This window comes from Gekko japonicus, unplaced genomic scaffold (assembly GCF_001447785.1).
Source record: "Gekko japonicus isolate JY-2015 unplaced genomic scaffold, Gekko_japonicus_V1.1 scaffold1362, whole genome shotgun sequence".
Lineage (NCBI taxonomy): Eukaryota > Metazoa > Chordata > Lepidosauria > Squamata > Gekkonidae > Gekko > Gekko japonicus.
In genome coordinates, this window is record NW_015175400.1 from 316,342 (window position 1) to 328,655 (window position 12,314).

Here is a 12,314-nt window from a genome sequence, read left to right on the forward strand (position 1 = left end):
GTGGCTATGCTGCACATTTGGTGCCTCTACCTCAAAACACAGCCCCCCCCAGACCCTCAGATAACCCCAGAAAGATTGTCCATTGAGTAGAATAGTCCCCATAGGGTACAATAAAGCTAAAAAGGGGACGGGATTCCTGAAAAATCCTGAATCAGTATACCATACTGATATTGGGATTTAGTAATACTGGGAAATACCAATATTTTCTGGGTCCAATATACCCAAACCCCCCAACTCAGATTTTTCCTCTACACCCCTAGTATAGAGTCCACCCTCCAAAATTGCATTTCCTCCAGAGGAATTGGTTCCTGTAGTCTGGAGATAATTGTAATTATGGAGAATCCAGGACCCACCTTAAGATTGGTAGTAACCCTATTGAACACTCTTCCACCTCCTTATCACTTCATTCTATTGCATGTGTAAACTAAGTCTACAGCAGAACTTACACGTACAACATTATTTACTCCCCCTGCCCCATGACATCAAATATCTGATTTACAGCTGCCACTGGGTTCTTCTGCCTCTGCTACTGACACCTCCAGCCAGATGCATTGCTGACTAAGCCAAGATAAAGGTAAGAACTGTGTAATCATCTGGCAATTAGATGGTGCATCTTTTTTCTTTTGTCCTTAGCTTGTAATAATCCTAAACTGGGCCTCTCCAAAATAAGAGGTCTTTACTATCCCTTGAAATTCATCCAACTATAATGAGAATATCTGCTTGCAAAGTATGCCCTCTACCATGGAGCCATGTCTCTTTCTGTATTGTGTATGCAGAATGAATACTTCTTTGAAGTGAATTGTAGAACAGGGAAGCTGCAAGTATATCAAAGAGTGCATGTACTTCTGGTTTAAACTATTTTGGTTATTAGGGTACATGAACAAATGGCTAGACATGCCAATGGCATTTCCATCAATTTAAACATGAAATTGCCACAACCACATCGAACACAACCAGGCTCTGATTTTAACAGTAAAAGGGGCCCAGACCACCACCCCTCTTTCTACATGACTGGGGAAGCTCCATGTCTAAGCACATGGAAGTGCTACGATCTCATCTTTGTTTAGTAGCCATTTTGAACAGAGACATAGATATGGATTAGAGAGTTTCTTCAATCCTACTGCACACATTGCTGTTTCTGCAAAGTGATCCATACAGTCCAGGATGGCTTTATAACTTGGTGGAATACTCCATGTGGTTTGGTAATGCATCTTAAAAGACAACAAAACGCCAGGTGGCTATTATTCCAATACTATTAATTAGTGAGCAGCCTAAAATACGGACCTCAAGAAAGCAAACAAAATCCATTTGTGTCATTTTTGCATAATGTAAAGTAGAACCAAATAAATAAAAACATGTTATTAATGTAATATTTTCCCCAGAAGGGTTGGTGCATATAACACTGCATGCATCTGATGTAAAAGGGATGGATGCAAAGCAGATGTAATTTTGGCTGCTGACTATAAATACAAGCTTTTAAAGAACTCTGTTCAGAGCTCTCTCTCCTCCCCCCTCCCCCAGCTACACTGGAAAACAAAGTCTTCAGACACATAAGAATCATTGTCCAACTTAATGTATAAGTTCTTTCCAGGACCAGATTTGTGGCTGTTTGCAATCCAGCTCCCATTCCTTCCTGTTACTTACAAGATCATAGAAAAATAGTTCAGGTGGGTAGCTGCGTTTGTCTGAAGCAACAGAACAAAGTTTGAGTTTAGTGCCACCTTTAAGACCAACAAAGTTTAATTTTGTCCATATAAGTTTTTGTGTGTATTCCTGGCAACTAACCCACCCCTTCCCTCTCTCTACATATATGCAAGGCTTGAGGACAACTGTTTCAATGTATCTAAAGAAGTGTGCATGCAAACAAAAGCTTATACCCAGAATTAAACTTCACTGGTCTTAAAGGTACAGCTGGACTCAAACTTTGTTCTATAGAAAAATGGTGTAATTAATTATGGTAAAAAGCTAACAAATAGCTTTACAAATAGCAGAGGAAAGAAGGAATGTGAAAGGCAAAGGTGAAAAGGAAAGATTTACCCAACTGAATGCAGATTTCCAGAGAACAGCAAGAAGAGATAAGGAGGCCTTCCTGAATGAACAATGCAAAGTAATAGAGGAAAACAATAGAATGGGAAGGACTAGAGATCTCTTCAAGAAAATTGGAGAAATCAAGGGAGCGTGTCATGCAAAGCTGGCCATGATAAAGGACAAAAACGGTAGGGACCTAACAGAAGCAGAAGAGATTAGGAAAAGATGGCAAGAATACACAGAAGAACTATACAAGAAAGACCTCGATGTCCTTGACAACCACGATGGTATAATCACTGACCTCGAGCCAGACATCCTGGAATGTGAAGTTAAATGGCCCTTAGAAAGCATTACTAACAACAAAGCTAGTGGAGGTGATGGTATTCCAGCTGAGCTATTCAAAGTCTTAAAAGATGATGCTGTTAAAGTGCTGCACTCAACTTGCCAACAAATTTGGAAAACGCAACAGTGACCACAGGATTGGAAAAGGTCAGTATGCATTCCAATCCCAAAGAAGGGCAATGCCAAGGAATGCTCAAACTATCGCACAATTGCACTCATATCACATGCTAGCAAGGTCATGCTCAAGATCCTACAAGCTAAGCTTCAACAGTACGTGGATAGAGAACTACCAGAAGTACAAGCTGGGTTTCGAAGAGGTAGAGGAACTAGAGATCAAATTGCCAACATTCGCTGGATTATGGAGAAAGCAAGAGAGTACCAGAAAAACATCTACTTCTGCTTCATTGACTATGCTAAAGCCTTTGACTGTGTGGATCACAACAAACTATGGCAGGTCCTTAAAGAGATGGGAGTACCAGACCACCTCACATGTCTCTTGAGAAACCTGTATAAGGGCCAAGAAGCGACAGTTAGAACCGGATACGGAACAACTGATTGGTTCAGCATAGGAAAAGGAGTACGACAAGGATGTATATTGTCACCTTGCTTATTTAATATATATGCAGAGTACATCATGCGAAATGCTGGCCTGGATGAATCACAAGCGGGAATTAAGATTGCTGGGGAAAAGATCAACAACCTCAGATATGCAGACGATACCACTCTAATGGCAGAAAGTGAAGAGGACCTAAAGAGCCTCTTGCTCAGAGTAAAAGAGGAGAGCGCAAAAGTGGGCTTGAAGCTCAACATCAAAAAAACTAAGATCATGGCATCCGGCCCCATCACTCCTTGGCAAATAGAAGGGGAAGTCGTGGAAGTAGTGACAGACTTCACGTTCCTGGGATCCCAGATCACCGCAGACTGTGACTGCAGCCATGAAATTAAAAGACGCCTGCTCCTTGGGAGGAAAGCGATGGCGAACCTAAACAGCATGATAAAAAGTAGAGACATCACCCTGCCAACAAAAGTCCGCATGGTCAAAGCAATGGTATTCCCAGTAGTCATGTATGGCTGCGAGAGTTGGACTATAAGGAAGGCCGAGCGCTGAAGAATAAATTCTTTTGAACTATGGTGCTGGAGAAGACTCTTGAGAGTCCCTTGGACTGCAATAAGATCAAATCAGTGAATCCTAAAAGAAATCAACTTTGACTGTTCCCTGGAAGGGCAGATAATGAAATTGAAGTTCAAATACTTTGGCCACCAAATGAGAAGGGAGCACTCACTGGAGAAGTCCCTGATGCTGGGAAAGATTGAAGGTCAAAGAAGATGGGGACGGCAAAGGATGAGATGGTTAGACAGTGTCATAGATTCAATGAACATGAAATTGAGCAAACTTCAGAGGACGGCGGAAGACAGGAAGGCCTGGCGTGATCTGGTCCATGGGGTCGTGAAGAGTCGGACTCGACTGTGCGACGGAACAACAACAACAACTACAATAAAAGCTAATTACACTATAATACTATTTTTTGAGATGCTACATAGAAAATATTCATTTTCATTCAGATTATGTACAGAATCACAGATGCGTTGCTTCAGGGAAGATTAGGACCTGTATGTCCAGGTTTCATATCCCCCTTACAGCCATGAGGGTCACTGGGTAACCTTGGGGCAACCTAACCTTCCTGTCATGGTTGTTATGGGGGGAATTTTTATATATATTCATTTATACACTGCCTTTCTCCTCAGTGGAGGGAAAGCAGCATGGAATAGCTTCATCTTATCAGATCACAGAAGCTAAGCAGGGTCAGTATTTGGATAGGGGACCACCAAAGAAGACTGTAGAGGAAGGCAATGGCAAATCACTTCTGCTTCTCATTTGCCTTGAAAGCCCCTTGCTGGAGTTACATTAAGTCAGTTGTGACTTGACAGCACTTATATATGTTTCTCCCCAATGGGGACCCAAAGTGGCTTGCATTGTTCTTGTCTCCTCTGTTTTATTTCCATAACATCTCTGAGATAGTGTGGGATGACAGATGATCGGCTGATAGTGTGAGACTGACCCAAGGCCACCCAGCAAGCTTCCATGGCAGAGTGGAGATTCCAGATCCTAGCCTGATACTCGAACCACTGACTACACCACAAGCAGAAAACCATGTATACACCTCGGAACTAAAAGGCAGGATGACTTTAGGTTAGAAATATTGATGAAACATGGATCTTAATTTAAATAATAGAAATATGTGTTTGAACGTATGTCATTATCTGATTTGCTTTTTAGTAAAGAGAACTTTTTTTTGGGGGAGGGGGAATATTTCCAGTAGGGATAAGGAGACATTGTAATGCAAATCAGACACCATTTTCTGTTTGCTTCCTGAGGTTACTTGACCAAACTTTGGTCAGAGGCTCCTAGGCCTGTTTAGGCCATGGAATGCTTGTTAGGAGATGCTGGTGTAAATCTAATGAGGTGCCTGAGAGTCTCCCTAGAGACAGAGCAGATCCTGATAAGAAGGAGAGTTATGTCTTTGACTCCCCAGCTGCTGGTACTTAGTTGTGCCGGCCTGTGGGGCCATTAATTAATTAACACATTCCCAAGTGAATGCACCTGTGTGTGTGTGTGGGGGGGGAATGAGACCCTCTTCAGAATTTTAGGTTTCGTTTCCCTAGAGCTCACAAACAAGTATTATGGGATAGCTTTGGTCACCCTAGTTACAGCAGGATTGACATCACTTTGCAAGACTGTGAATGGTTAACAGGCCTGAATCATTCATAGCCTTCTTTCTATAAGAACCTTGGTTCTTAGTGACCAAAAGGGGGATTGTTTGGATATTCTGGCCAAGTCTGGTCAATACTCTGAAGCAACCCTCACTATGCCTTGAGTACTTGGAATACCATCTTGATGGGAATTGCACTCTGTGTCTCAGGACGTTTTGCACCTCTGAGCCTTATGTGGGTAAACTGCTTGTACATTGCTTGTAAGTATTTAGCTATGCTGGAAAAGCCTAGATTTATTGTTTTGTCCTTCACTGCCTAAAATCTTGTGTTTTATACCTTTGCACAATTTACTTAAATAAAGAAACTTATATTTTTACTTGGACAGGGTTATTGACTTCACGAACTTCAAAGCCTAAATCTTGTGTCTTGGACTGCAAGGTCTTTCTACTACCAACTGTGTATCTTTGTTCAAGCCTGTGGTGGAGACTGCAGACTTGTTCTTTGATTTGCGTTCCTGTGTCAGCCTGGAGATTTTGGGTGACTTTGCTCCAGTCCTGTTGGGAACTCTTAAAGTTACCTGGTGGCAGACTACCTTTGATTAACGTGCTTGTGTTACTTGTTCTTTTGAACCCAGACTGTGGCCCTGGAGAGGACCTAGTCTGTGACAGACATAAATGCTATTATTTTAAGAACAAGTAGTACGAATCAAGAACTGAAGATTCTGTAGCTTGCTGTACCATCCTAGACTACAGTAGTGGGATCATGTTGTTGCTTCCTTGCATCACAAACTCTCTTAGGTGGGAATGAGAGTATCAGGAAAGTGATCTTGTAAACATGCTATGGTGCCATGAGAGGCCGAGAATATCTTCCTAAGGAGCAACATCAAAGGAAACATGCAGCTTGCCATAATACAATGTGCTTGGTTACAGATACAGGAAAGTGGGTGAGGATTGCACTGTAAATGTCCATCATTATGACCAATAACAGAGAGAGGGCCCACGTGTTCCAAGTCTCCTAAGGGTACTTTGACTATCTATCAGTTTGGTGTAGTGGTTAAGTACGTGGACTCTAATCTAGTAGAACCGGGTTTGATTCCCCACTCCTCTACTTGCACCTGCTAGATGACCTTGGGCAAGCCATAGTTCTGATAAGAGCTGTCCTTGAAAAAGAGCAGTTTCTGTCAAGAGCTCTCTCAACCCCACCTACTTCACAGGGTGTCTGTTGTGGGGAGGGGAAGGGAAAGGAGTTTGTAAGCTGCTCTGAGACTCCCTCGGGTAGTGAAGGGCAGTGGAAGAAGAAGAAGAAGAAGAAGAAGAAGAAGAAGAGGAAGAAGAAGAGGAGGAGGAGGAGGAGGAGGAGGAGGAGATTGGATTTATACCCCACCCTTCACTACCCAACATTCTCTCCTCCATTGTATTGTCGCAACTTCATCGTTCATACATTACAATCAAAGATCAGCCAACCCCAACATGAGAGCATGAGGTAAACACAGATAAAGACATATAGAAGAAACAGTAATAATATAAAGTTGTTAATAAAAGGATTGGAACACCTGCAAGGTAGGTATGTGTCTGACCCAAGGTCACCCAGCAAGCTTCCATGGCAGAACAGGGATTGAAACCTGGGGCTTCCAGATCCTAGTCTGATACTTTTAACTGCTACACCACACTGGCTCTGTTCAGACCTGCTTAGGATGGCATGGCACAGTAACTCATCTGGTTTCCTAATTTCCCCCCCTCAACAACACTTTGTTACTGAGCTTGTGAAACTTCCTTGCTGAGACTCCTTTGTGCTTGCAGAATAGTGGCTTCCTCACCGACTATTCAAGATATATTCTGTAGCTAGTTCATAGGGTTGCCAACCTCCAGGTAATGGCTGGAGGTCTCCCGCCATTACAACTGATCTCCAGACAATAGATATCAGTTCACCTGGAGAAAATGGCTGTTTTGGAAGGTGGACTCTCCCCTCCCCAAACTCCACCCTTCTTAGGCTCCACCCCACAAATCTCTAGGTATTTCCCAACCCGGAGCTGGCAACCCTACTAGCTCTCTCCAGTTCCTGTTTCACCATTTAAAATAAATACTCAGCTCTTGCACACTTTATAAACCTTTTTCAAATGTGTTGCTTGCAAAAATTCAATAGGTGGCAGCACATTCTCAGAATTCAATACTGTACCACATTTTCCTAATTTTAATGTGGAAAAGTAAATAATAATTTATAAGAAAATACAGTCTGTTCTCCAGACATTTCCATATCAGCTTCAAATAATTTTTCTTCCTTTTATTTTTTGCTCAATGGAAATATCCAATTGAATTTTCTGAAAAGCACCAGTTTGTATTAAGTTAAGAAACAAAAATATATCTCAATTGTTTTCTTCCTTTTAATTTCAGTGTTGAAGATCTTGACTTTAGTCCTACACACACACACACCTGGGATTAAGTCCCACTGAGCACTATGGGATTTCTAAATAAGCATGCATGGGATTAAGCTACATAACACTTCATCTCAACGGCTTGCTCTATACTTTGTCGCTGCATAAAACACCAGTTGCATGATTTGATGAGCAGCTAGTTCTGCCTGGCTAGTATAGGAGACCGTGCCATCATGTTATCCATAGGTTTGCAATCCCATTTTCCAATAGTCCACTTTTTATCATATATATCATCGTAATGCATGCTATTAATAGGGATCCTCAGTCATGCACACACATCTCGCCAGTTTGGATTACAATTGGTTTGCACATTGTGAAAGCAAAAAATAATCTTCTGTTGTTTCTGGAATATTCTCAGTTAGATCCAAAATGTTCTGTGCATGTGTATTTTCACACTGTTGTCCTCATCCCATTCCCATTCCATTGATTGTTTATATATATTTTAAAAATCAGGTTTTAAAAAAGACCTTGTTTGGCAGAGGGGGAGCTATGCAGCTGGTCCCTTTAGCTTAGCCTGGCCTATTTTGCCTAGGGAGCTCAAATGTTTGCTGGGTCATGACTGAAAATATGTTGCTAGAATTGTTTCCACTGCCCCACCCATTTGCCCAACATACCCAAGAGGGAAAAGATCTCACTAACCAGGTGCTTTCCTTGGTTACCTCAGTTCTGGTGGGGAGGGTGGGTAGCTGCACAGTTATGTTCCTCTAGTGTTCTGGTTTACCCATTTTGCCTCCCAAATTGGAGTGGAGTGTGTTTGTTTCATATAACTGGAATTATGAGTTCTTGCACCGGCATCAAGTCTGAGCATGCAGTAGCATGATAAATGCCACTGACTATTTGAGGTAGGCAGTATGAGAAGAGGACAACCAAACATGAGAGAGATCAACTCAACAAAGGTAGCCCATGGCCTTCAGTTTTCAGGACATGGGCAAGGGTGTTAATGATCGGATGTTTTGGGTCGCTGTAAGTTAGAATCACGTAACACATACACATACACATTTGATGTCACTCGCTGCACAAAAGCAAAAGCAGCCTGTATACTCCAATGTACCTGATTTCCAGTGAAGCATGATTTGACCATGATGACCCTTGTACATATGAAATTCAAAAAAGGCAGAACATCAGCAGTGGCCATTCAGCCAGCTGGCATACTGAAAACCACCACTCAATAGATGCAAAAAAAAAAAAAAAAGGAGTTGAAATACTGTTTGATCAAATCTTTGAGGTGATCATATTAGGTGTTCAATTTGATGCAAAGTGGAGGCTATAGACAAGGCCAGTTAGAGTGCATTTTTGTCAAGTTGTCATCATCTCTATAACTAAATTCAGATTACATTGTTTGTAGATTCCATACTAACAAAAATGTTATCTTCATTAGAGGCTCTGTTTTGTTGTCTTCCACCTTTTGGAGATGAGGCAGATGGTGATTAGGAATGAGGCCTTTTTAGTTCAAGTCAAGTCAGCCTTTATTGGCATATATCAATAGGTCAAAGTCATTATAAAAATATGCAAGTTGGACACTGTATAACAAATACATTGAATAAAATAGGTTACAACTGTACTTTTTCTTGGTACAGCAGCATGGCAGATTGAAGGAATTTAGCCAGCTTCTCAGTTACTTCAACAGAGGAATCATTCAAAAGTTGGTAAACTTTGTTGGGAATCTGAAAAACCCATCATGTTGACCAACATAGAGTTTAAATATTTAGAGTGTATATTTACATAAAAGTGACAGTGCAGCAAAACATGTAAGATCATCTCAACACATCTAGATTTACAAGGGCAATGTCCAGCTGCATATGCTGTTTTATTGAATCTGCCATGTAGAATGCCAGATGGCATGGCATTGTATCTGGCTAAAGAGAAAGCTCTGTGTAGTTGTGGTGCTTGTAGGGAGAACAAATATGAGGCCATCCTACTTACAGTGAGAGGTATCTCGAAGCTCAGAGAAGAGCAGGTTTTGTTGAAAAGACTATGTAACTCCTGATGCTCAATATCCAACATTCTCTGTTTGATTAACTTAAATGTGCTCTCTAATGGGAGCATAGTTAGTGAATCCAAAAATATACCCATGGCCTTAATTTTTTCCTCAGTATATGTTCGCCAGTTTGACATGTTAGACTCTGAAAGCATTTGGTATATGAGGCTCCGTGGGTCAGAATTATATTGTAGACGTAGCCAATATTTAAATGTCATAAGCCATGCTCTGGTTTCAACTAGATTCAGACCTGTTTCTAAGCAAAGAACGTCATACGGGACACAGTTTGGCAAGCCCAAAACTTTACATAGGAATTTGGACTGGACACAATTGGTGGCACTTTCAAGAGCTCTGATCCATATCAGGAGGCCATACAATAGTTGTAAGGTCATTTTGGCCTTTAAGATTTTTAAAGCAGCTGGTATGAGTTGGTTACCTCTACTGTACAAAAACCGTGTTATGGCTGAAGCACTGATATTAGCAGTATTTATTGCATGTTTGCATTGGATAAACCAACACATGTTGTATTGAAAGTAGAGGCCAAGGTATCTGAAGTATTTAACTTGTTCTATTTCTTTTCCGCCAGTTATCCATTTAAATGGTTTCCAGGTTTTAGAAAAGAGTAAGATTTTTGATTTCCTGTGATTCAGCTGTAACTTATTTGTTTCAAAGAACTCAAGGCAACGGGTCAGTAAGCGTTTTAAGCCAACTCTGGAATGGGATAGTAATACTGTATCATCAGCATATAGAAGTAGTGGTTCATGTATAGAGCCAAGTTTGGGGCTATAATAATCAACTCCTGACAGGTGAGGGGCAAGATTAGTGAGAAAAAGATTAAATAAAAAGGGAGCTAGAATGCAACCCTGTTTGACTCCCATGTTAGTAGGGATTTTTGGGGTTAATTTACCACTAATGAGCATTTAATTTGACAAGTGTTGGAGGTATACAGCTTCTTGATAAGGATAAGAAGTCTTTGGCCATATTTAGTTGATTTAATTTTGCCCAAAGAAGTTCCCTATCAATTGAGTCAAATGCTCCCTTCAGATCTAGGAAAGCAGCAAATGGAGCTATTTCGAGTAACATACTTCTTGATCAAATGAGATAGAATGGTACAACGATCTAAGTTGGTTTTCCCTTTGCAAAAGCCTACCTGTTCCAGACCCAAAACTTTTTGCTGTGACATCCAGAGAGTAAGCTTGGCTAAGAAATGCTTTTTAGTTGTGGCATCCCATCTTTCACCTGAGATGGTCACCTATGTGTTGATTTTACAGCATCCAGTCAAAACATATATTTTCACAGGTATCTAGGAGAGTGTTTATTTCTCTTCCTTCCAATGCTGAATAATAAATATCTTAACCAATCTGTCTGTTACTACTTACGCATTTTAACCTTGGTGATTGTTTACTGTTGTAGCTTCTTAATATCTTTATTTCTGTTATGGTTTGTCCCTTTGACTCTCATAGATTCTTTAAAAAATATATATTTTATTGCCAGCTGCTCTGGGAACCAGTTTTCTGGTTGAGAGATGGGATATAAATGCTATAATCAAATGGATATACATTAATTTGGTTTTGGTTAATGCAACTGGAACTAAAGCATAGAAGGGGTTTGGAAATTTTATATCCATGAAACAAATTATTTCAAAGCATTGTAAGAAAGAAACAAAAAATTGTGCCTCTCTTCCTAAGACAATGGTAAGTTCACCCATTACTTCAAGAAGCCTACATATATTTATTTATTTATTTATTTATTCGACTTATTATACCGCCCTAACCCGCAGGGGTCTCTGGGCGATTCACAGGGGGTGTTCTAAGAACGTATTCATCCTGACTAAGGCCACATAGTAGGGGTGGGGGTTTCCTACCAGCACCCTTGGTGGTACCGGCTGTCGGCTTCCTCCTTTCTCCCGGCGGTTCTCGCGTCTCACTGGGACCGGCTTGCTTCATTGGTGGTACCGTCTCCGGCGCACGCCTCCATGCCTGCTTCAGCCTCGGCTCTCGTCCTTGTCGGCTCCACCGCGCCCGCAATGCACGTCACCGTGCGACTTCCTGGTCTCCACCGCCATTGTTTGCCACCAGGGATCGCTCCACGCCATCCAGGCTCCGCCGCTGATTTCGCCGCCGCCGCCAACTGTTCACCAAGCTCAACAGCTGTATGCTCTCTTGGCTCCCCAACCCACAATCTCTAGTTTTTGAACCTCTATGTTATTTTCATGCCATCTTCACCACTCTTGTGAGCCATTTTGGTGTAGTGGTTAAGTGTGTGGACTCTAATCTGGAAGAACCAGGATTGATTCCCCATTCCTCCACTTGCAGCTGCTGGATAATCTTGGACAAGCCATAGTTCTGTCAGAGCTGTTCTTGAAAGAGCAATTTTCAGTCAGAGCTCTCAGCCCCACCAATATCACAGGGTGTCTCTTATGGGGAGGGGAAGGGAAAGGAGTTTGTAAGCCACTCTGAGACTTCGAGTGAAGGGCAGAGTATAAATCCAATCTCCTCCTCTTCTTCTTCTTCTTCAGATTTTATCCAGTCATAACTTCTTATTGACTTCTTCCTTCCAACATGTAACTACTGTGCTAGTTGTTCCCTTGCACTGACCTGGATATCCCAGCTAGCCCGATCTCATCCGATCTCAGTAGCTAAGAAGGGTCAGCCCTGGCCAGTATTTTGATGGGAGACCTCCAAGGAATACCAAGGGCATAATATGTATTCAGGCAATGCCAAACCACTTCTGAATGTCTCTTCCCTTGGAAAACCCCAAGGGGTCGCCATACGTCAGCTGTGACTTGATGGCCCTTTTCACCAGTTTTTTCCTCATTGGCCT